Source organism: Fukomys damarensis, unplaced genomic scaffold (genome assembly GCF_012274545.1).
Source record: "Fukomys damarensis isolate Sample0158 unplaced genomic scaffold, DMR_v1.0_HiC HiC_scaffold_17, whole genome shotgun sequence".
In the NCBI taxonomy this organism is placed as follows: domain Eukaryota; kingdom Metazoa; phylum Chordata; class Mammalia; order Rodentia; family Bathyergidae; genus Fukomys; species Fukomys damarensis.
The window spans coordinates 6,640,309-6,664,692 of record NW_022900929.1 but is presented as its reverse complement, the minus strand read 5'-3'; the positions used below and the strand labels follow the sequence as shown (position 1 = coordinate 6,664,692).

The following is a 24,384-nucleotide window of genomic DNA, read 5'->3' as shown; positions in this document are numbered from 1 at the left end:
AGGTCCTCTGCACACACCTGTCATGGAATGCGCTGACTCTCGCGCTCCTTGAGCCACCCGCGACTTCCCAGCAAGTCCCCCAACGCACCAAAGTGGACAGGTAGGAGTTGCCTGCCCGCGCGGCGCAGCCCTGTCCTGGTCTCCAGAAAGGCTCCGATCCTCCAGGCGCGAGCAGAGGCACCCCGCACCTATCTTCACACACCTGTGCTCAATGCGCGCGCGACAGGGGGCGCTGACTCTGTAGGATTCCCAGCGCGAGATGCACACTGCAAGTGCAAGCCATGCAGCCGGTTTCCTGAGCGCGCCGCCTCCCATTGGCCGAAGCCTTCCGCCTCCTTCCAACTGACCAATGGCAAGCCGAGGCCGGCACCAGGCGGTACCGCTTGGGAGCGCGAGATTGTCGCGTCATATCCTGGTGTCATCGGTTGCTCGGGACACTTCTGGTTGCCAAGACAATGAGGCCTCAGCCCAACTGTGCGGGTGTGTCTGTTGGCATCAAATGAAAATTTAAAAACCAGCGTGCAGAAAGACAGATGATGAAAAAACAACTAGAGTGTTGTTACTGTAGTGGTCATCACCGTTTAAAAGATCCACAGGGATAAGCGAGCCCTGACACGCACAAAGGCAGCGAAGATCGGACACCCAGGGCACCAGCTCAGGTGAGAACAAGCTTTAGCTTCTCTGTTCCAGGTGGGGATGGGCTGTGGGGAGCCACTGAGTGTCACATCAGAGCCCAACAGTGCAGACCAACCTTGTGTTACGTCCTTCAACTTTCACAAACAATAACGTTACAGGTTCCGGTGTCACGGAATTGTAACCACAGCTACTCTGGAGGCTGACCTACTAGGAGGGCAAGTTCATGCCACCTTGGCCAAATTACTAAACCCCTGTGTCAAAATAATAATATAACTAAGGGGCCGCGGATTTAGCTCCGCCGTTGAGAGTGGCCTGCCTTGCAAGCTCAAGGACCCGAGTTCAATCCCTGCCTCCCCGCCAAACAAAACAACTAAATATATAGTAAGGTGCGAGTAGTGTTACGGAAGGAATCAGTGAGTGACACACAGAGGGGTAGAAGAATGGAACTAAAATAACAAATTTACTCAGTGACAAGGGTCTTTCCAGGCACGGTTTATGTGCGATCGAAACTTATTGATGAGTACATTTGTTATTTTACTTCCATTCTGCTGCCTCTTTGTGTGTCACTCACTGTTTCCTTCTGTAGCAGTAGTAGGGCTGTAGCTAGCTCATCCTGGCATGTGTGAGGCCATGAGTTCCATCCTCAGTATTGGAAAAGGAAATAATTCTGGGCTCATTCTTCCTGTGGGAGAGAAAGAAAGAAAAGACAGACAAAGAAGATCTGGTGTAAGGAATAAGAGTAGTGCTTTAGATGTAAAATATCACAATGCCATACCCACAAGGAAAAGAAGGCAAGTAATGTTAGTCTGACACTAGGGTGATTTTTCACTCCAGGATCAGTGGGTTCTGGAAGTGCCAGCTGAGAAGCTTAAGTCCAGCACAGAGATTCTAGATGGTTTGGGGTCAGTGGGCTGGAGAATCGGCCTTATACTTGGATTTGGACTGGGGAAGGCATACAAGTATGGGTCAATTTAAACTAAAGTAGACTTGGGACTGTGGATCTTCTTAAATTTCCTCTCAGTTTCTGAAATTACATTTGTAGGAGTGAGAAGGTATTAGTGGCATCACGAGCCAGCTAGGAGAAGAAAGGCAAGCTCTAGAAGGTGATATCCCAGGCCCCCATTTGTAAGTGCTTTTGTATTATATTCAGCAGTCCACAGAAATTGGCTATGTACCTAAGAAGACAACACTATTTTTGAGAAAAAAGTCTGACCGTGGAGTCCATGTGGGCTGTGAACTCACTATGTAGCCTAGACTGTCTTCAAATTTAATGTCCTCCTGCCTCAGCCTCTCAAGGACAAAAAATATGGGTATGGACCATCGCACTTGCTGACGACAAGACTGTCAAAAGTCAAGAAAAATAATTTAGCTTTTCATTGCCCAGTGGGTTGCTAACACACACTGAAACACTATGACATCATGGATAATGAGGGGCAGCTCCAGTCACCTGTCCATAGGAGGTCCAATGGTCAGAGTCTCAGTGTCTGCAGGGCCAGTGCCACATGGCTCTCCTTGCATGGCGCGTGATCCTGCGCAGCGGAAGACCTAGACTCACTCCAGAGCCTGGGGTCTCTTGGTGTTTGCCGTGTACCTCTCTGGCATGTTGGGTCTTCCAAGATCAGGACAGCCCGCATTTCAGATACAACATGCTGCAGTGCTTTCTCTGTGTGCCTGCCTCAGAACTCAAAATCAGCTAAATGTGGTGGTGCATAACTGTCAATGCAAGCTGAGGCAGGAGGATGGCAAATTCAAGGCCAGTGTAGAAAACTCAATTCAAGGCCAGTGTAGAAAACTCAGCAAGTACCCTACTCTGGAGAGGTGCAACTCAGCGCCCCCTGGGCTCAATCCCTAGTACTGCAATCAACCAACCAGTTAGGTTTCCAAGATACCCAATCAATTGGTGGTCATATAGAAGATGACATAGGTGACTCCAAATCCAAAGGCCTCAACCAAGGGAGGCAACCCACCACCTTAGTGTTAGAACACTACTTGTGTTCCACTTCTGCATTGCAAAGAAAACAAACTTTAACAACCCAGTACATTACTTTCACTCACTCTTGGGTCAGTACTGTTGTGAAGGCTGAGCTCTATGCCTCTATCTCTCCGCCTGTCACATGCCCCACCAACACCAGAATGTTACCACAGCCATGGTGACATCTGAAGGCTTTTCGGGGATGAGCACTCCCCAGCTCACTCACTCGGGTACTGGGAGGACTCATTCCTCAAGGGCAATGGAGTGAGGGCTCCGGTCCCTACTGCCAGGTTAGCAAGGGGCTCTCCACAGGGGAGTTTAGGACATGGCAGGTGGAATCCTTGTGAGTGAGCACAAGGGGTACACAGAACACATGAGTACAGCCTCTTTTCTATTGCCTCTCACAAGTGCCTTCCCGTCCTTTCTGCTGTGTTCTGTTCAGAAGGTCAGCTCACACTGGGTGAGAGGTCACGAGGAAGTGATCATCCACAGGGGCACATGACAGGCTGCCTTTCTCCAGGGCAGAGTGGCCCCAAACATGCACAAAGAGGTGTTCTGGCATGCCCAGGCCGGTGGACACAGAAGACTTCAGTTCTGTGGCTGAACACTGGGTTCACTTTCTCCTCTCTGACAGACACATGTCCTCCAGGGCACCCAGACTGCTGTGTATTACCTCCGCACCAGGTGCAATTAGGATCCTCTCATCACTATGGCCAGTTCCTGGACTGTCAAGACCCCTGGTGTCCCTTCACACACAGACCATTTGGCTATTCTCCACCTTGAGACCGTAACTGGGAAATGGAGTTATCACTAGGCAAAGCAGTAAATGTGACCCAGTGTCCCTCCCTTGAGAGTACACATAGCTTTCAATTCTCTTTCTTGATAGGGACAAAGAAGATGCAAAAGCTGTGCCCCTATCTGAAAAGAAAGCATGGGCACAATGGCAGTAGTCAGGGCCTGACGCTCAGATGGTGACAGACTTGCCCTCAGTAGTGTGGTCCGTGTGGTGCCACACATCCTGACACTGTTTCAGGGAGAATGTCCCACAGTCCAAGGGAGGTGTTTCCTTGGTATCAGACTCCTGGCCAGCAAGAGCAATCTCGGTGACATCCGCTGGCCTGTCGTCCTCAGTGGTGCTGACCCCATGATTCAGAGACCCAGCAGCCAGCTGTCAGCTCTGCAGTTTCCCTGTCCCATCTCCACCTGGCTGTGTACTCTGAGCCAAGAAACACAGGACACAGGTGCTACTGGGCTTCTCAGCCACGCTGTGTCACCCTGAGTCACATCCCAGAATGCGCGAGGGAAGGGCAGGCTTTCGGCCCTGGGAACTATCAGGTGCGGGTGCTCTGACAACTCTGCCCTCCCATCCACCTCCCCACATACCTTCTACCTGCCTTTTGCATGCTGTCCAGGCAGCACTGGGTGCCAACCTTATCTGTTGAAGGCTCACAAACCTATCTGTTTGGGTGAGTTATAGAAAACAACATTTTTGGCACTTCTCTTTTTGGGAATGCTGACAGTACCTAGATGCAAGGCGATCCCAATATCATTGAATATTCCTGCACTGAAAATGAATTTTAGAGTATCACCCCCCACCAAAAAGAACTGGGTTCCTTGGAGAAATCCTGCAGCGCTGTGTCAAGAAGCACTAATGGGACCAGAACATCTTGTTATACTGTTCAGAGAGGAGAGACAACAAACAGATATAGAAGTGTCGTAGGATGGGACGGGCGGAGGTCCCTGACCCCAACAGGAATGTGAGACCTCCGCAGGGACTTCCAAGCAGGTTCTTGGCCAATTTCACAGAGAAAGAATTTCAGGATGTGTCAGTGTGATTAGGTTTATGATGCAGGTTTATTAGGGTGCCTTAGAAAGTAAAAAAGAATATGAAATGCACTCCATGTTCAAGCACTGAAGGGAGATCACTCTGCTGCATGCAGGGATTCAGACAGGCTGGCTCCAAAGAAAGGCCTTCAGCACGGTCTTTTTCATCTGCACTTTGCCCGGGAAGGGCTTCTGGAATGGCAGCCAGAACATTGTGCATCTGGGGCAAGTGCTCTGCCTGGGACCTTCACCCACATCACTCTAAGGCTGTTTCAGTAAGAATTGAACCGCTGTCTCTCCAGTCTGACTCTTGCAAAATCTGCAAAAATCCTCCTGAGCACCTGTTATGCATGTGTGTCATTCAGGTTGAAAAAGGCTGGTTTTCTTGCTCATAGCAAAACTTAAAGTGTCAAAGTTTACTGCACTTAGTGCTCTTCCTGCAAGTTTCTCCTCAAACCTCTGATGCAACGGTGCCTTCTCCTAGATGCCAACAAATGCTGCATCTCATGTGGCCAGAACTGAAGGTCATCCTCCCCTCAGCACGCTGCAGAACACCTGGAGCAAACTAGCATGGCAAGTACTTCTTCAGACGAAACTCGCAGGCATGGGTGACCTGCGATAGACACAGGTGCATGACATGGTGAGGTGAAGACAGATATGGGTTCAGCTTAGAAAGATCAAACCTCCCTGCTGGGATTTTGTTGGTGGTCAAAGCCAAGGCAACACAGCGCTGGGGAGCTGTCAGCCTAGGCACAGGCCAGCACCATACGAGAGACTCCACAGTCAGTGCCGTGGTTGCCCGAGCACCTGGGCACTCAATGCAGTTACAAAAACAGTTCCTGGAGTTTTATTATCTGCCCACCTTCCTTTTTCAGGAGTATTCAGACTTCTGATTGCTCATGTGCTTTAGGGAGTGTTAGCAAAAACCAGAAAAGAGGAACCCTGATACGGGAATAATCTGTTGTCAACATGTATTCTATTTGATTTGTAAGATTCCCTGCATCAAAATGGCCACAACACTAGCTCCATGCCAGACCTAGTTTCATGCCTCTGTAATCCCAGCTAGTCAGGAGGCTGAGGCAGGAGGACTACAAGTTTGAGCCCAGCCTGATCAGCGTGGGGAGACTCTGTCACCGAAAATGAATAAATAAAGGCAAACATGCCTGGGTTTCTAGCTTAGTGGCAGAGCAACTATGTGTTTAGACTCCAGAAGCAGCCTCTGCACTCTCAAAATAAACACCTGCTATGGTCTTCATTTAATTTCTTAAAAACATATTTCTGATAAGTATTTTTATGCCATTCATCACAGGCAGTTCTACCACTAGGTACATTCTTTGACCTCACACTATAGGACAGCAATAAAGCAGTGAGCATTTGTGGTGTGGGTGGAGCCCTGTGATGTGAGGTGTTGATCAGAGCCCCCAGGTCCTGAGGACCTCAGTCAGGAAGAAACACCTGTACGTGGTCCTTACTGTCTCGGCCATTAGTGGAGTCCTGGCCAAGGAGAACTGAGAGCAGTTCTCCTACTCCCTCATCCACACAGACGTGTGGGGCCCCCAACAAGGACAATGTGAACAGAGACCCCCGTGACCTGACCTTTTCAGCTCTTTGTGGAGGCAACAAGGAGGTGAGCAGAGACTCGTGTCTTGATACATGAGAAGTATGCAGGTCCTGGAAGTCAGTTTCTGATCTAGGGACCAAATGTCCTGACAGGAACAAGCCACATACAGGTTGTAGCCACAGAAATGGGAGGTTTGGATCCAGGTGAGCAGAGAAGAGCCACATAATGATTTTGCAATGAGGAAAGTACGTTTATTATAAAAGTATAGAAGATATGAGCATAGGGAAATAATACATTACCGCATAATGAGGTAGCAGACGGCACCAAAGATGAAGGATCTTGCATGAGACAGAGCCCTAGGCATGAGGGAGAGAAAACACCACACCACCGCAGGTTCTTAAGAACTGTGTTCAGACAAAAGTGACTTTGTGTCATCAGGGCTGTTTGGCTGGAAGGTCCTTGGGTGAGATTAATCAGCTTTTTGGCTGCATGTTTGAACAATTATCGCTATACACTCATTTAGCAGGATCTAGGCTCCCTGCAGAAAGGCACACAAGCCAACATCATTCAGCAAACATGCATTTCACTCACGCTCATCACTTTTCACCCTTTCCCTATATGTGGAACCCTCTGTGATGTAGATGTGAGCTGAGCACCCCACGCCCTGACCTCAGGCAGGTCTGAGTCCCATGCATGGAGATCGGGAACAGAGCCCACCCAAAGTTTATTTCAAATGAGGGGTGAAGGTGTAAGGGAAGAAATCACTTGGCAGTACAAACATAGGACAAACACACAGAGAGGAAAGGACAGAGTAGTGACAAAGGTCATCCTGGGTCTGAGACACAGGAGAGGCTATGGTGGGGCTCTTGAGGGCAAGCGTCACGCTCTGTTCTGTCTATTCTATACCACTCAGATCTCGTGGGAGCATGAATGTCCTGAGAGTATCTGGTATTGTCCTGGGATCTTGAAATTCACACTTCCTGCACACTTCTCCAGCTGTGCTCTGGGATTAGTAGATGACAGGTCCTGCTTCTTTCCCCAGCCAGCTTTGCCACGTCCCACCTCCTATATCACCCTGATGGGGATGTGAGCCCTATCCATGGGGAAGGGGAGCACAGCCCACCACACAAACACAGGCTGACCACTCAGGCATGTGAAGGCCCTGGAGGATGTGAGCAGAACTGCCATGTCCTGCCCACCTCACCTGTACGCAGAACCCTCTACAATGTGGATCTGAGTAAAACACTTTCCCATTCACCTTCTCAGGGGTGTGGAGTCCTTGGTCAGGAGGAGGATGTGAGCAGAGCCTTCCAGGTCATCACGGCTGAAGCTGTTTGTGGCGCCCTCTGAAACGATGCTGTAAACAGTGCACCCCTTGTCCTGAGCACCTCTGGTATGTCGATCCCTCTGGAATGTGGCTGTGAGCAGAGCACCCCATGTCCTGACCAGGCAGTGGGTCCAAGTGTGTGAGAGCCCCACATCTCCAATTTGCACACTGCCTCAGGCCTCCGAGACACCCTGTACCCTTTGAGTGTGTGTGGAGCCAGTGTGTGCTAACAATCTCAGGGACATATTGAGGCCTCTACAGTGTGGAGAAGGGCAGATCCCCACCACCTCTTGAACATCTCAGGCATCTTCCACGATGTGCGTGGCAAGTGAAGCTCTCTTATCTAGTTCATGTCATGTGTGAGTGTAGTCCTGCAGGCCGTGGATGTGAGCAGAGATCCTGCTGACCTGACCTTCGCAGGTGAATGTTGAATCCTCTAAAATGCGAAAGAAAGCAGAGCCACCTGCATTGATCCTGAGCAAATCAGATGCATGGGATTCTCTAAAATCCTCATGTGAGGGGAGGTCCCATCCATCATCCCGTGCATGTATGCAGACCTCTACAGCATGATGGTGAGCAGGCACCACACTGCTGCTGAATCCTGACCAGGTCAGGCAAGTGCAGGGCCTCCTACAGCATGGATGAGCAGAGGCTCTCAAGTCTCACCACCCCAGGAATCTGGAACCTTCCAAAGAAAGCGGGGAGAATCCCTGTATTCTGACCTTGTCAGCCATATGGAACTCGGTAAAAAAGGATGTGACTGGAGCCCCTCATGTGCTGTCAATGTAACATGTGTGTGGAGTGATCTCACAATGATGTGAGCAAAACTTCCCCATGTAACCCACATGAGGTTTTTGAGTCACCTGCCATAAGGACATGATAAGACAGCACAAATAGACTAACATTTCTAGGGGGTGGAACATTTAAAAACCTACATATGAGCATAGACCCAATTCCCACAGATTCTGAAAATTTCAGGCACGTTCATAAATTTCAAAAACATGGGTTTGACATGGAATTACCACTTCTGACAAATGGAAGTGTGTCTGGATCCCTCTACACTGTGAATGTGAGCAGAGCTGCTGAAAGTCCTGAGCCCTGAAGTCACATGTGGGGCCCTGTACTGTGTGGTTAAAAGTACAGCACCTGAGGGCTGAGGATTTAGTTCAGGGGTTCCTCTGCCCGCCTCACAAACACAAGGTCCTGATTTCCATCCCAGGTACCAAACAGATAAAGCACCCTCGTGTTCTGACCACCACAGGTCTCAATGGAGCCTTGGGCAACAGGAATGTGAACAGAGCCCTTCCCTGTCCTGACAATGCCAACTATGTGCGGTCCTCCTACAATTAGAATGGCAGTAGTGCCCCTCATACACAGTGTCTCCATCGTGTATGGAGCCCTCTAGAAATTGGACATGAAAAGAGGCCCACCCTTTCCTGACCTGCTCAGGTAGGTTCAAACCTTCTACAACATGATGCAAGCAGAGCAATGCCTGAGTTGTGCTCATCACATGCCTGTGTGAAGACCTCTCCTACATGGATCGTGAATAGCGCGGTGCATTTGCTCAAAGACTCAGGCACACAGGCAATTCTGTACAACTCTCTGAGTGAGCAGTGTCTTCCCATGTCAGAAAGTCTCGGGTATATATAGAGCCCTATACAACATGGCTGTCAATGGAGCGCTCCCTAGGTTACCATTTCTCAAGGTAAACAGCTTAAATATGGGGCACATGAACATATCCCAACTTCTAATGTGATTGTGAGCCCTCTTCCAAGGGAATGTGAACATAACCCCTGGTCCTGCCCCTCTCAGGAACCTGTGGAGACCTCTACACCATAGTGTGGGAAATGTGCTTCGGGCCCTCACAACCTCAGGTATTTGTGGAACCCTCTATAAAGTGACACAGAGCACAGCCAATCTGAAGTTCTAATACTGCTTAGAGGCTCAGTAAATCCCACTTTAGCCTGGATGTTTTTAGAGCACACCACCTCCTGAAAGCCTCGGGAGTGTCAGGACCACATCACAGGGCGAATGTGAATAGAAGCCCTCACATATACCCTGATAGACCTACTAAGAAAGGTGGGGATTGCTGTGAAATGTGGACATGAGCAGGCCGCACCATATCCTAAAATGTCCGGCACTTGTGAGGACCTGAAGAACGTGAACGTGAAGAGCAGCTCTCCATATATTGCTGACTCAGGGCACGTATGATCTCTCTGCAAATGGAAGAACATGGAGCACCCAGAGGGCCTCCCCGTTCTGTCTCGTATGGAGCCTTCCCCAGGTGGGGAGGACAGGAGCCCCACTGACTGCTCACAGTCTCAGAGGTGGAAAGCTTCTGAAGCAGGGATATTACTAGACTTGTGCCAGTGCTCACACCCCTGTGTGGAGTCCTCCTTAATGTGGATGTGAAGAGAGAAGACAATGTCTTGACTATCGCACACAAGTGTGAATAACGCTACAGGGTGAGTGTGAGCTGAATATGCCCTCAAGTCACACGAACACATACACACATGCTTACCATCTAGGGCAGGTATGTAGCCTCCCTAACTAGGTGTATATGGGGCCCTCTCTAAAGAAAAGTGAGCAGGCTGCCTGCATCCCCCTGACCTGTCATTCCTGTCCAAGACATGTGGAGAACCTTGTACAATGTGAACTTGGCCTCAACACCCACCATCTCTCCACCTGACCAGACCTGTCTGGTAACTTCTGCTACGTACATATATATGTAGCCCCCAGCCCCATGTTGTGAAGTCTACCACAATGTTGTGATCATAAACATGCCTGTCCTGACCTTCCCAGCAATGTGTACAGTACTGCACAATACACATGTGAGCAGGGGCACTCCACCGTGTCTTGATGACCTCAGGCACAGTGGAGCTCTGCAAAATGTGAAAGACCAGACAGAGCTTCCATTTCTGACCCCCACAGATGCATGGGCCTTTTATAAACTCAATTAGAACAGAGCCGCTATGTGTTATATGCCTCACCATTAAAAACGGAGATGTAGCTGGGCGTGGTGGTGCACGCCTTTAATCCCAGCACTTGGGAGGCTGAGGCAGTAGGATCGCATATGTTTGAGAAGAGCCTGGGCTACATAGTGAGTTCCAGGTCAGTCTCACCTACATAGTGAGACCCTATCTCAAAAAAAAAAAAAAAAAAAAAAAAATGGAGACCTATGCTGGGCATTTAGCTCAGTGGTTCCACCACTTGCTTCACAAGCACAAGGGCCTGAGTTCAATTCATGGCACCAGGAAAAAAAAAATGCATAGAAACCTGTGCATAGAGAACAGCCATTTCCCGACCAATGTAGGCATGTGGAAAATCTCTACAACCTGGCTGTGACGGGTGTCCCCCACCACACAGTCTCTGCATCTCCCAAGTGTGGAGCCATCCTCAATGTGAATGTGAACAGATCACCCCATGTGCTCAGGAGCTCAGTCATGGGTGGAAACCTGTACACCTGGAACGTGAGCAGAGCCTCTCCATGTCCTGTCCTCTACAGGCCTGGGGGAACCTTGGACAACGTGGATGTGAGCTGCCCAGCTACATGCTGACCCTCTCAGGGGTTTCGAGCCCTCTGTTCCAAGGAGGAAATGACCTGAGCTTTCTAAGTCTGCACCACCCCAGCTGGTGGTGGAGCTCTCTATATCACTGGACTGGCTGGACCACATGGGTCGGGAACGAGGATTTCTCAGTGGTGTGGATGACAGCAGAGCTCTCTGCATCCCATCCTCACTCTGTGCATCCCATCCTCACTCTGTATGTGTGCTGCCCTTTATAGTGCAGCTGTGAATGAGAGGTCCAAGGTCCTGAGCATATCACTTGTGTGTGGGGCTCTAAAAACAGAGCACAGAAGCAAAGCCATTCCCTATGTCCTCTTCCTGCCTGGAGGGTGGGGACCCAAAAAATGTGTATGTGAAAAGGAACCCCACCCACGTCCTCATGTCCTCAGACCTGTGTGGAGCCCTGCAGTGTGGATGTAAATAAGCTCCCTGGGTCGTGACCACCAACCCCATCCATGGAGCCCTGTACAACTTGACTGTAAGCAGAACCCCACCCCCGCCCATGTGCTGACTACCTCAGGCATCTATAGAGCCTTCCACAATGTGAAGGGGACCCGAGCCCCACTCTTGTCCTAAGCACCTCAGGTGTGCAAGCAGCCCCTTACCAAGTGGGTGTGAGCAGAGCCTCTCCCTATCCTGACCAACTCAGTCACGTGTGGTGCCCTGCACACCGTGATTGTGAGCAGAGCCTCCCATGTCCTGATGACCTCAGGCATTGGTGGTGCTCTGGACAGCACAAATGGGAGCACAGCCCTGCCACACACTGACCATCCCAAGTATGTGTGGTGCTGCTACAACGAAGGTGTCAGCAGACCCCATATTCCCTGGACACCTGCATCAACCTTCGAGCTTCTGCAAGGTAGAGGTGAAAAGAGGCCCACTACTTCCTGCCCCTTTCAGGTACATGCAAACCTTGTGCTATGTGGAAGTGACTGGAGCCATTCTTGTGTTCTGCTCATCTCATGGCTGCAGAGCCCTGATCAACATGGAAAATGAACAGAGCAGGCCATTCTGTCTATGCCTCAGGCATGCGTGGATCTCTCTAGGAGGAAATGGGCACAGCCCCACAGGCAGAAACCTCAGGCAGTTGGGGAGCCCTGCTTAATACTCTGTGTGGCCTGAATCCTCTCCTGTCTGGACACATTCTGGCAGGGAAGAGCCCAGCCAGGCAGGGATCATTTCTCAAATACAGAGCCTAAGACAATGGGAAAGTGAACACACTTCCCATGCATAAACATGTACTGTGATTTTGAGCACTCTCCAAGAATAAGGGAAACACAGGCCCCTTGTCCTGAAACTCTGATAACCACACAGACCTCTACAAAGCACTGTGAAAAACACACCACATCGTCTCAAATTCAGGTGTTGGTGAACCTTCTACAAAGGTCAGAGGGAACGGCCCTTGCCTATGTCCTGACTACCTCAGGCCTCTCGGACCAACTTCAACCAGGAGGAGGCCAGAGCATCCCATGTGCGGGCCACGTCAGTCTCGTGGAAGAATCCACTAGGGGAATGTGGACAGAGGTCCCCACATACATCGTGACATCTGAAGAACATGGGGAGCCCTGTGCAGTGTATATGTGAGCTAGGCCCACCACCTACATTCCTGACACACATAGGCCTTTCAGAAGACCTGAGACACATGGATGTGAAGAGCAGCCCTCCATGCCCTGCCATCAGGGCATGTGTGGTCCCTCTACACCAGGAGAGCACAAGCAAGGAAGCTCCCTCTCTGTCACATGTGGAGCCCTCTACCTCAGGGACAGGACAGGAGCCCCACGGATTTCTGACCATATCAGAAGGGTGTTATCCCTCTGCAACATGGGCCTGTGGTGATGATCACACACAAGAAGGGTGAATAGAGCTGCCAAAAGCTGGAACCCCTGAGGCAAATGCAGAATCATCTACAAGGTGAGTGTGCACAGAATACTCCCTGTCCTCTACACACACACACACACACAAGCGCGTGCGTGCACATGCACGCACGCAAACACTGCTCACAATCTCAGACAGTTTTGCGGCCCTCTCAAAATGAGAGGTGTGCATCGCCCTTTTATGTCCTGACAAACTCAGGCACATGTGGGGCCCTGAGGCACCATATGAGCAGAGCCTCTGGGTCCTGCTGAACTGAATTATGTGCAGAATCATCTACAACATGGATGTGAGTGGAACACCTTTCTCCTGACCTTCTCAGATGTGCATAGCCCAGGGCCATGCAAATGTGGCCTCGGGCTTCTACCACTTGACAACTGAAGCCACCTGCAGAAACCTCCAAAATGACAGTAGGAGCAGTATCTCCTTGATCACCTCTACAATATGCATGTGAGCAGGACATAAAATGTTCTAATGAACTCACGCAAATCCTGTCCGATGTGCATGTCAGGTGATAGCCTCATATACAGAAACCCTCAGGCATGAGCAGATTCCTGGAAAACATGGACGTGAACACAACTCACCATGTATTTACATTTCATTTTATCACACTCCTTGTACAGTGTGGTTGTCACCTGAGATCCCCATGACTCGATAACTAGCTGTATACCGGGCTCTCTCTAATAGAAAAGTGAGCTGGCTGACTGCATCCCCCTGACCTGTCATCCCTGTCCAAGACATGTGGAGAACCTTGTACAATGTGAACTGGGCCTCAACACCCACCATCTCTACACCTGACCAAACTTGTCTGGTGAGTTTTGCTACATACATATAAATGTAGCCCCCAGCCCCACATTGTGAAGTCTGCAACAAAGTTGTGAGCATAAACATGCCTGTCCTGACCTTCCCAACAGTGTGAACAGTACTGCACAATACACATGTCAGCAGGGGCACTCCACCGTGTCTTGATGACTTAGGCACGGTTGGAGCCTGGCAAAATGTGAAAGCACAGACAGAGCTTCCATTTCTGACCCCCACAGGTCCATGGGCCTTTTATAAACTCAACTAGAACAGAGCTCCTACGGGTTATATGCATCACCATTAAGAAGAGAGGCCATGTAGAGGTACATTATCCCAACAATGAATGTAACTGTACTGTATCCCTAAAATGTACCAATAAACTCAATAAAATTTAAAAAAAATTAAAAAAATAAAAAAAAAGAAGAGAGGCCTAGCTGGGCATGGTGGTACACGCCTGTTATATCAAAACTTGGGAGGTCAAGCCAGGAGGATTGCTGTGAGTTTGAAACCAGCCTGGGCTACAATAGTGAGTTCCAGGTCAGTTTCACCTACAGAGTGAGACCCTGACTCAAAAAAAAGAAAAAAAGAAATGAAAAGAATGGAGACCTATGCTGGGCATTTAGCTCTGTGGTTCTACCACTTACTTAACAAGCATAAGCACCTCAGTACAATTCATGTAACCAAAAAAAAAAAAAAAAAAAAAAAAAAAGGAATCGAGACCTGTGCACCGAGAACACTCATTTCCAGAGCAGTGTAGCCCTGTGGAAAATCTCTACAACACGGCTATGACCAGCGTCCCCCACCACACAGTCTCTGCATCTCCCAAGTGTGGAGCCAGCCTCAATGTGAATGTGAACAGATCACCCCATGTGCTCAGGAGCTCAGTCATGGGTGGAACCCTGTACACCTGGAACGTGAGCAGAGCCTCTCCATGTCCTGTTTGCTACAGGCCTGGGGGAAATGTGGACAACGTGGACGTGAGCAGCCCAGCTACATGTTGACCCACTCAGGGGTTTCGAGCCCTGTGTTCCAAGGAGGAAACGACCTGAGCTTTCTAAGTCTGCACCACCCCAGCTGCTCTCTATATCACTCGACTGGCTGGACCACATGCGTCGGGAATGTGGATTTCTCAGTGGTGTGGATGACAACAGAGCACTCCGCATACCATCCTCACTCCGTATGTGTGCAGCCCCTCATAATGCAGCTGTGAATGAGAGGCCCAAGGTCCTGAGCACATCACTTGTATGTGGGCCTCTAAAAAGAGAACACAGAAGCAAAGCCATTCCCCATGTCCTCATCCTGTCTGGAGGGTGGGGACCCATAAAATGTGTATGTGAACAAGAACCCCACCCATGTCCTCATGTCCTCAGACCTGTGTGGAGCCCTGTAGAGTGTGGATGTAAATAAGCTCCCTGGGTCGTGACCACCAACCCCATCCATGGAGCCCTGTACAACTTGACTGTAAGCAGAACCCCACTCCCATCCATGGAGCCCTGTACAACTTGACTGTTAGCGGAACCCCACCCCCGCCCATGTCCTGAGTACCTCAGGCATCTACAGAGCCCTCCACAATGTGAAGGGGACCCGAGCCCCGCTGTTGTCTTAAGCACCTCAGGTGTGCAAGCAGCCCCTTATAAAGGGGGTGTGAGCAGAGCCTCCCTCTGTCCTGACCAACGCAGGCACATGTGGTGCCCTCTGCACACTGTGATTATGAGCAGAGCCTCTCCATGTCCTGATGACCTCAGGCATTGGTGGTGCCCTGGACAGCATGAATGTGAGCACAGCCCTGCCACACACTGACCATCCCACGTACATGTGGTCCTGCTACAACAAAGGTGTCAGCAGACCCCATATTCCCTTGACATCTGCATCATGCTTGGAGCTTCCGCAAGGTAGAGCTGAAAAGAAGCCACTACTTCCTGACCCTCTCAGGTATGTGTAGACCTTGTGCTATGTGGACAGAAGGGGAGCCATTCTTGGGTTTGCTCATCTCATGCCTGTAGAGCCCTGTTCATCATGGAAAATGAACAGAGCAGGCCATTCCGTCTATGCCACAGGCATGCGTGTATCCCTCTATGAGGAAATGGGCACAGCCCTACAGGCAGAAGTTTCAGCCAGTTCGGGAGCCCTGTTTAATACTGTATGTGGCCTGAACCCTCTCCTGTCTGGACACATTCTGGCCGGGAAGAGCGCAGCCAGGCGGGGATCATTTCTCAAAGTACAGAGCCTAAGACAAGGGGAAAGTGAACACACTTCCTATGCGTAAATATGTAGTGTGATTTTAAGCACTCTCTAAGGACAATGGAAACACAGGCCCCTCATCCTGAAACTTTGATACCCATGGAGACCTCTACAAAGCACTGTGAAAAACATACCACCACATCCTCACAACCTCAGGTGTTGGTGAACCTTCTACAGAGGTCAGAGGGAACGGCCCCTGCCTATGTCCCGACTATATCAGGCCTCTGGGACCATCTTTAACCAGGAGGAGGCCAGAGTATGCCATGTGCGGGCCACATCAGGCTCGTGTGGAAGTATCCACTAGGGGAATGTGGACAGTGGTCCCCACATACATCATGACAACTGAAGAACATGGGGAGCCCTGTACAGTGTATCTGTGAGCTAGGACCATCACCCACATTCCTGACACACATAGGCCTTTCAGAAGACCTGAGACACATGGATGTGAAGAGTGGCCCTCCATGTGCTGCCATCAGGGCATGTGTGGTCCCTCTACACCAGGAGAGCACAAGCAAGGCAGCTCCCTCTCTGTCACATGTGGAGCCCTCTATGTCGGGGACAGGACAGGAGCCCCAACTCCTTCTGACCATCTCGGAAGTGTGGAAAACCTCTGCAACATGGTTGTCACCAGAGACATGCACCTGCGGTGAGGATCACACACATGATCAACACACAACAAAGATGTGATCAGAGCTGAGAAAAGCTGGAACCCCTCAGGCAAACAGAATCATCCACAAGGTGAGTGTGCTCTGAATACCGCCGTTCTCTACACACACACACACACACACACACACACACACACACACACATGCAAACACATGCTCAGAATCTCAGACAGTTGTGTGGCTCTTCAAAATGAGAGGTGTGCATCGCCCTTTTGTGTCCTGACAAACTCAGGCACATGTGCGGCCCTGAGGGATGATGTGAGCAGAGCCTCTGTGTCCTGCTGAACTGAATTATGTGCAGAATCATCTACAATATGAATGTGAGTGGAATACCTTTCTCCTGACCTTCTCAGATGTGTGTAGCCCAGGCCCATGTAAACGTGGCCTCGGGCTTCTACCCCATGACAACTGAAGCCACCTGCAGAAATCTCTGAACAACGACATGAGCAGCAGTGTGTCCCTGATCACGTCTACAATATGCATGTGAGCAGGGCACACCATGCTCCAACGAACTCAGGCAAATGTGGAGCATCACACAACCAAAGTGTGAGCAGAACCCCAGTGTCCTAACTTCCTGGGTGTGCAAAGACACCTAGCAAATGTCAATGTGATCAGAATGTCCTGCATGTTCTGATTGTCCAATGTGGGACGCAGCTTCTATGATGTTCACATGAGGTGGGTCCCCTACGCAAGGATGAACTCAGGCATGTGTGGAACCCTGTACAACCAGGATGTGAGAAGCCCCCTAGCACACCTCATAGAGACAATCTGTGTCCCATAGAACCCAGTATAATGAGGGTGAGAGCAGGATGTCACACTGCCATCATTGTTGCACACATACATAGCAGGTCTCTATAACGTCCTCATGGCCAGATGCCCACCACATTACGAGGCCAGCAGAGCCTTGGAGTGCTAGGCCCCTATGTAACGTGTGGAGCCCTCCACTAGGAGGATGTGAGTGGAGCCCCCCTATCACCACATTCTTGTCCTGTTGGTCACATCCCAGCCATTCAATCCACCCCACATGGAGTTCCCTCCAACTCAAGTAGGAGCAGCTCCCGTCCCCGATGTCTGACCTCGTCAGTTATGTGTGTCACTCATACATCAGCAGGTCTCTATAACGTCCTCATGGCCAGATGCCCACCACATTTCATCCATCTTGGGAGTGTGGAATCCTGCCCATTGTGCAAGGAAGATGATAGCCTCATGTTCAGAAAATCTCACACATGAGCAGAATACCAAAGAATGTACATATGGAGAGAATTCACTGTGTACCTACTTCTAATTTGATTGTGATCCCTGTACAAAGTGGTTGTCACCTGAGATCCCCATGAACTTATTAAGTGGCTGTATCTGGGGCCCTGTCTAATATAAATGTGAGCAGGGCTGCCTGCATCCCCCTGACCTGTCACCCCTGCCTGAGGTGTGTGCAGAGCCTTGAACAATGTGAACTTGATCTGAACACCCACCATGTCCCCACCTGCTCAGAAGTGTCGATGACTTCTGCAATGACGATGAATCCCATCCTCAGGTCCACAACAAAACTGTGAGCATAAACACTCCTGTTCTGACTTCTCAGCAAATCGAGTGGCACTGCACTTTACACATGTGAGCAGGGGCAACCCACCATGTCCTGACGACCTCAGGTACTGGTGGAGCCTTGTAATGTGGAAGTGCAGATTCTCCAGTAGTTGACCAACTCAGATGTGTGGGTTCTTTACTAAGTCAGGTAAAACAGAGCCCAACATGTTACACAAGGAGCCATCACGAATGGTGCCCTATCCCAGGAGGACGCAAGAGACTCACCATTTTCCAACCAATGCAGGCCCATAGAAGCTTCTATAACATGGCTATGACCAGTGCCACCTACCATACCATTATCACACCTCCCAAGTTTAGAGCTCCTACTCAATGGGAATGTGAACAGAGCACCCCACATCCTCAGGAGCTCAGTGGTTTATGAAACTCTATATACTGGGAATGTGAGCAGAGCCTCCTCATGTGCTGACAACCCCAGGCTTGTGTGGATCCCTAACAACACTGGCATTGGCAGCCCAAAATACGCTGACCACTTCAAGGGGTTGGAGTCCGCTGTTATATGGAGGAAGCGATCTCAGCTTTCTTTTCTAAGTCTGTACCATTTCAGCCAGTGTTAGATCCTCTACAACATGGATGTGAGCACTGCAACAGTGGTGTGACCACATTGGGTATGTGAATTCCTCAGTAGTGAGATGACAGAGGAGTACCCCACATCCGATCCATGTTCTACATGTGTGCAACTGTTTGTAATGCAGCTGTGAATCAGAGGCCACAGGTCCTAACCACATCTCCTGGTTGTGGGCCTCTAAAAAGAGAACATGGAGCCATTCCTCATGTCCTCATCCTGTCTGGAGGTTGAGGCCCTATAAAATGTGTATGTGAACCGTAACACAAGTCTATGTGCTGATGTCCTCAGACCTGTGTTTAGCCTTGTAGGATGTGGATGTACCTAGAGCTCCGCAGGTGGTGAACACCAAGACCATGCAAAGAGCCCTGTACCGCGTGACTGTAAGTAGAACCTCCCATACCTCATCCATGTCCTAACTATATCAGGCATATACAGATACCTACATGATGTAAGTGACCAGAACCCTACCCTTGTCTTAAGCATTGTACATGTGCCAACACCTCTTATCATGTCGATGTAACCAGAGCGTCTTGCTGTCTTGACCAGCTCATGCTTATGTGGTACCCTGCACACTGTGATTGTGAGCAGAGCCTCCCAGATGTCGTGACAACCTCAGGCATTGGTGGTGCCCTGACAACATGAATGTGAGCACAGCCCTTCCACACACTGACAGGCACCGATATGTGTGGTCCTGCTACAAGGTCAGCAGACCCCACATGCCCTGGACACCTGCATCATACATGGAGCCCTCTACAGGGTTGGAGTGAGAAGAGGCCCACCATTCCCTGACCCTCTCACATAGCTGTGGATGTGAGCAGAGCCATCCCAGTGTTGTGCTCATCTCATGCATGTGGAGCCCTCTTCACATGGATGATGAACAGAGCAGCCCATTTGCTCAGTGCCTCAGGCATGTGTGGAACCCTCTACAAGGGAATTGTATAGTGCCCCCCACAAAGGCCGAGCAACTGAGGCAGGTGTGGAGCCCTGTACAACCCTCTGGGGGGCAGTGCCTTCTAGTGTGTGGAAAACCTCAGACAGGTGTAGAGTTTCAAAAGGTAGTGCTGCGCATGGTGGCACATGCTTGTAATCCCAGCACACGGAGGATGAGGCAGGAGGATCTCTGTGAATTCGAGACCAGGCGGGGCTACATAGTGAATTCCAGATTGGTCTCAACTACATAGTGAGACTCTGTCTCAAAAAACAAACAAAAAAACCTGGTGATTCTTTTTCAAAGTATAGAGCTTTATACAATAAGGATGTGAATATTCTTGCCAACTTCTGTGATTTTGAAGCTCTCTCCTGGCCAAATAGAAGCAAAAGTAGCAAGTCCTGAAAACTGCAACTCCTGTAGAGCCCTCTGCAATAGGCTGTGAGAAATGTTCCACAACATGCTCTTAATCTCGGGTGTTTGTCCACCCTCAATAATGTTACTTTGGTAACCACCCCTCTCCATGTCCCCACTAGCTCATGCCTATGTGTGGAGCCGTCTTCAACCTGAATACAGCCAAAGCTCCCAACCTGTGGACCATGGCAGGTGTGTGTGGAGGAATCTACTATGTGATTGTGGACAGAAGCCCCCATACACATCTGGACCTGACTACTGAGGGTCATGGGAGGATGCCCAATGTGTAGGTGAGCAGAGCCACTGCCCACATGTCCTGACCCACTCAGGCATTTGTGAAGATCTGAGCAACATGATGTGAAGAGCAGCCCTCCATGTCCTGCCAATCAGAGCATGTGTGGTCCCTATACAAACCATCTGAGGCCCAAGTGGTGCCTGGTACAACGTGGGCGAGGGGGAAGCCCCACCCTCTCCTACAGACCAGGCCTTCACAATGGCCACATGGCCAGATCTCCACCAACTCAGGCGTGTGTGTCCTGCCCATGATAATGGGAGTTGATATCCTCATATGAAGAAATTCTCAGGCACAATTTGAGTCCTCTTCAAAATGGGCATGAACAAGCTCCACATCTACCCACTTCTAACAGCATAGTGACCCCTGTACAATGTCTTGTCACTGAGTTTCCTATTTCCTTTCTAACAGGCTCTGTATGGGCCCTCCATATATAACTGTGAGTGGAGCTAGATTGATTCCCTGACCTCTCATCACAACCAGTCATGTAGGGAATCTTGTACAATGCAAACTTGACCTGAACACTCCCCATGTCTTCATCACATGTGTAGTGACTTGGACAGTGTAATCGATAAACCAACTGTCTGTTCATCTTGTTGGAAACACTAAAATACTGTGAACATACTCCCTGTGTCTGACTACATCACGAAGGAGTGATATAGGCAGGGACACTTGTCCATGTCATGAAGACCTCAGACATTGGTGGAGCCCTATACAACGAGAACGTGACCCAAGCCTCTCCATGTCCCTACTGAGTGGCATGTGTGGAGCCCTCCATGACTTTGATGGGAGCAGAACTAGGTAACAAGACCAACTCGGTTCTCTGCAGTTCTCAGTTCCAAGGAGGAAGTTATCAGAGCTGTCTATTTCCTGACCACCTCAGCAGGTTGTCAGGCCCTCCTGAAACAAGGAACTGAGCATTGCCCCACTGTTTTGACCACTTGGGGCATGTGGAGCCCTCTGTAAGGAGATTGTGAGCAGAGCACATCCAGCAGGTAGAATACAGTGATACATGGATGGAGTAGAGCCCCCAGTATCCTGCCCACTTCAGAAAGGAGCAGAGACCTCCACAGCATGGATATGGGAGATCCCTTAATGTCGTGAACACCATCGTGGGATGGGGGTCCTTATACAACAAGGAGGTGAGGAGAGTCTACCAATGTCCTGACCCTCTCAGGTGGAGAGCTGTACAGTGAGATGTGAGCAGACACCACCGTGCCCCATCCAAGCATCAAAGTGGTCTTAGCCTTCCCCACCCTGCCCAAGGCCCCCACACATGCCGAATATACATGATATGTGGGAGACCTCCCTGACCTGGACATGCACAGCGCCTCCATGTTCAGACCATCTCAGGCTATATGTGGAGCTGTCTACAGTGTAGATGGGGAAGAGCCGCCCCACTCTCTTTCTGAGGTGCATGTGTGCAGCCATCTCCAATGGCGAGGCCAGCAGAGCCTTGGAGTGCTAGGCCCCTATGTAACGTGTGGAGCCCTCCACTAGGAGGATGTGAGTGGAGCCCCCCTATCACCACATTCTTGTCCTGTTGGTCACATCCCAGCCATTCAATCCACCCCACATGGAGTTCCCTCCAACTCAAGTAGGAGCAGCTCCCGTCCCCGATGTCTGACCTCGTCAGTTATGTGTGTCACTCATACATCAGGGATGGGAGCAGAGGCCCCAACCCCCACTATCAGGTGTGTGAGAAGCCCTCTACAGTGACGATGTCTACAGTGGCCAGTCCTGACCATCAGTGTGTGTAGTGCCTGCTAAAATATGGATATAGGCAGAGGGCTCACACCTAGGCTGGCTTAGGTGTGTGGAACCCTCAAGAAAGTAACTATACCCAGAATGCCCCGTCCTCACATTCTGAGCACTTTAAGTGTGTGTGAAAAGCTCTAAAATGTGTATGTGAGCACAGTCATGCTGCCCCACGTCCTGACCATCTCAGGTGTATGTGAGGGACCATGCACATGTTGATGTATGTGGATGTGTTCAGAGCTCCTATATCCGGGCCATCTCAGGGGTGTGTGAGTGGCTCTAAAACATGGTATGACTAGAGCCCCCTACATCCTGACATCACAGGCGTGTGTGGAGTGCTCTACACTGCAGAGAGGAGCACAGACCTCCACTCACTGAGTTTAACCATCCCGTGTGTGGAGACCCATCTGTGATTTCAGTACACTCCACCCTATCGTCAGAGCAGTCGTGTCTGCAGCCTTCTACAACATGGATGTGAGCGGAGGCCCTGACCATCATCACATGGACTGGACTTCTTACAACATGGAAGTGAGCAATGCTCGCCCAGCCCCAGCTACCTAAGGTATGTGGACAGCGCTGTCCAAAATGGGTACGAACCGAGATCTCAGGGCTGAAAGGACAGGAACGTGGGGCCCCTCAGCGAAGTCAGTCTCACTGTGTGGGGAAATCTCACCAAGGTGGATGTTGGCAGAGCCCCTCTTGTCCTTGCCATCAGTGGGGACATGGGAAAGGACAGCATAAACAGGAAATGTTTATGCAGACAGCAAACAACCTCTGTGAACAAAATTTAGCTCATGTCACAGTCTAAATAGTGACTGATATACTGCTGTGTTTAACAAGGCATTTTTGTATTTTTATATCACTAGAGACAAGTAAAGGAAATCCATACTCATATGGGCAAAATCAACTCAGGACCAGAGTGAGACCAGCTTTCCAGTCACTCAGATAACACACAGCAATGCTGAGAAAAGGTCCGAGGTCCTGACTGTGGAGCTTAAATGGAGGAAACTCCCAAGAGACCATTTCAGCCACTCAACCATCTCAGAGCATATCGTTCAAGTCTGAACTAGGCTAATTGTACGGAGTACATTTGGAAGGTTACCTGATAATAGCCCTTTGTTCACTGCCATCCTGCACAGCCTCGCAGGACTGCTGGGCTGTTGCTCAGAACACTGCCAACCCTCTGATGCCAGCAAAGGCCTTTAGGTGACGTCTTGTGAAAGGGCTCCATACTGCAGCCCACATACCCAGAGGGCAAGTAGACTGATTACAGAACCTGAATGGAGAACACAAGCCTGGTTCTGGGGCCAGTGCAGACATGAGCTGGATGTGCCAGCCATAGCTTATCCAGGAAAACAGGAAAGGACTGAGGCAGGGAGTGGCCATGTTTGCTGTAGGGAGCTTTTCCTGAGACTTCAGAATCAAGTGCCTGAAAATGCATTTATCTCTAAAGTTTGAGTAACATTTGGCTCAGGCACCTTCCCTAACACTCACTCCTCACAGAGACTGAAAACTATCTCTGCAGAATGGAAGTCCACACCCTCAAGCTGGTGCCATTCAGCAGAGCACAACCACACTCAGAGGCAGGCGTGCAGTGACACCATGGAACTCAATGTGTGGGTGACCCCTGAGTCACCCGGCACAGCTCTGTGTCACTGGTAAAACAGGCAGACACAACTGGGGCAAAGCTACCTGCTCGAGGTGACTCCCTGTGGGAATAGGCCTGGCTGAATCTAAATCTGGCAACTCCAGATTTGGTGGACTGGCACCACCAAGTGCCACTCAGACATCTGCAGTGAAGCACTGGGGCAACTTCATATGGCAAAGCCTCCCTACCCTGAGCAGGACAGGGTCGAAACTGCTGCTTTTACTGAAAAGTACATTTAAGTCTTGAAGGCTAAACAGGGTTCCTCATACTATTGAAATTAGAAATGCATCCAAATGAGATAAATGACAATGAGAAAAAGGAAGAAAATGGTAGAGGTGTAGGGAAACTGGGAAGGATGGGGAAAAGGGAAAAGAGGAAAGAAAAAATTAGGAGAAAATAAAAAGGAAATAAAGAGTTTGTTAACACGGAGGGGAGGAGGGGAGTGAATGGAGGGCAGGGACAAGGAGAAAAAATGAGAACCAAGTCCTGTCATGTAAAGGTACAGGATCCAATAATGACTGTAACTGTACTGTATACCTACAATGCACCAGTAAACTCATTTAAAAAAAGAAATTTAAAATGCAGTTGGGCTTCCCTTGCCCTTGGGCCTCCTTCCCACTGGGAGCAGTGAAGCCTGCCATGCAGCCGGTTCCCCAGCTCCAATTCTTCCCACTGCGATTGCTAGGAAGGAGGGTCAGGCATGTTTACTAAA

At 50.0% G+C, this 24,384-nt stretch overlaps 1 long non-coding RNA gene across 2 annotated transcripts; it reads left to right on the top strand.

Annotated features, from left to right (window-relative positions):
• Positions 1 to 17,593: 17,593 nt before the first annotated feature.
• Positions 17,594 to 24,027, top strand: LOC104870245. 2 transcript variants are annotated; one of them, XR_782494.1, is made up of 4 exons: positions 17,594 to 19,333; positions 20,097 to 20,264; positions 22,465 to 22,586; positions 22,891 to 24,027. It is a non-coding gene; the product is annotated as an uncharacterized LOC104870245 (long non-coding RNA). The 2 variants fall into 2 exon arrangements; XR_782493.1 differs by having other exon boundaries at positions 22,426 to 22,586.
• Positions 24,028 to 24,384: the final 357 nt, after the last annotated feature.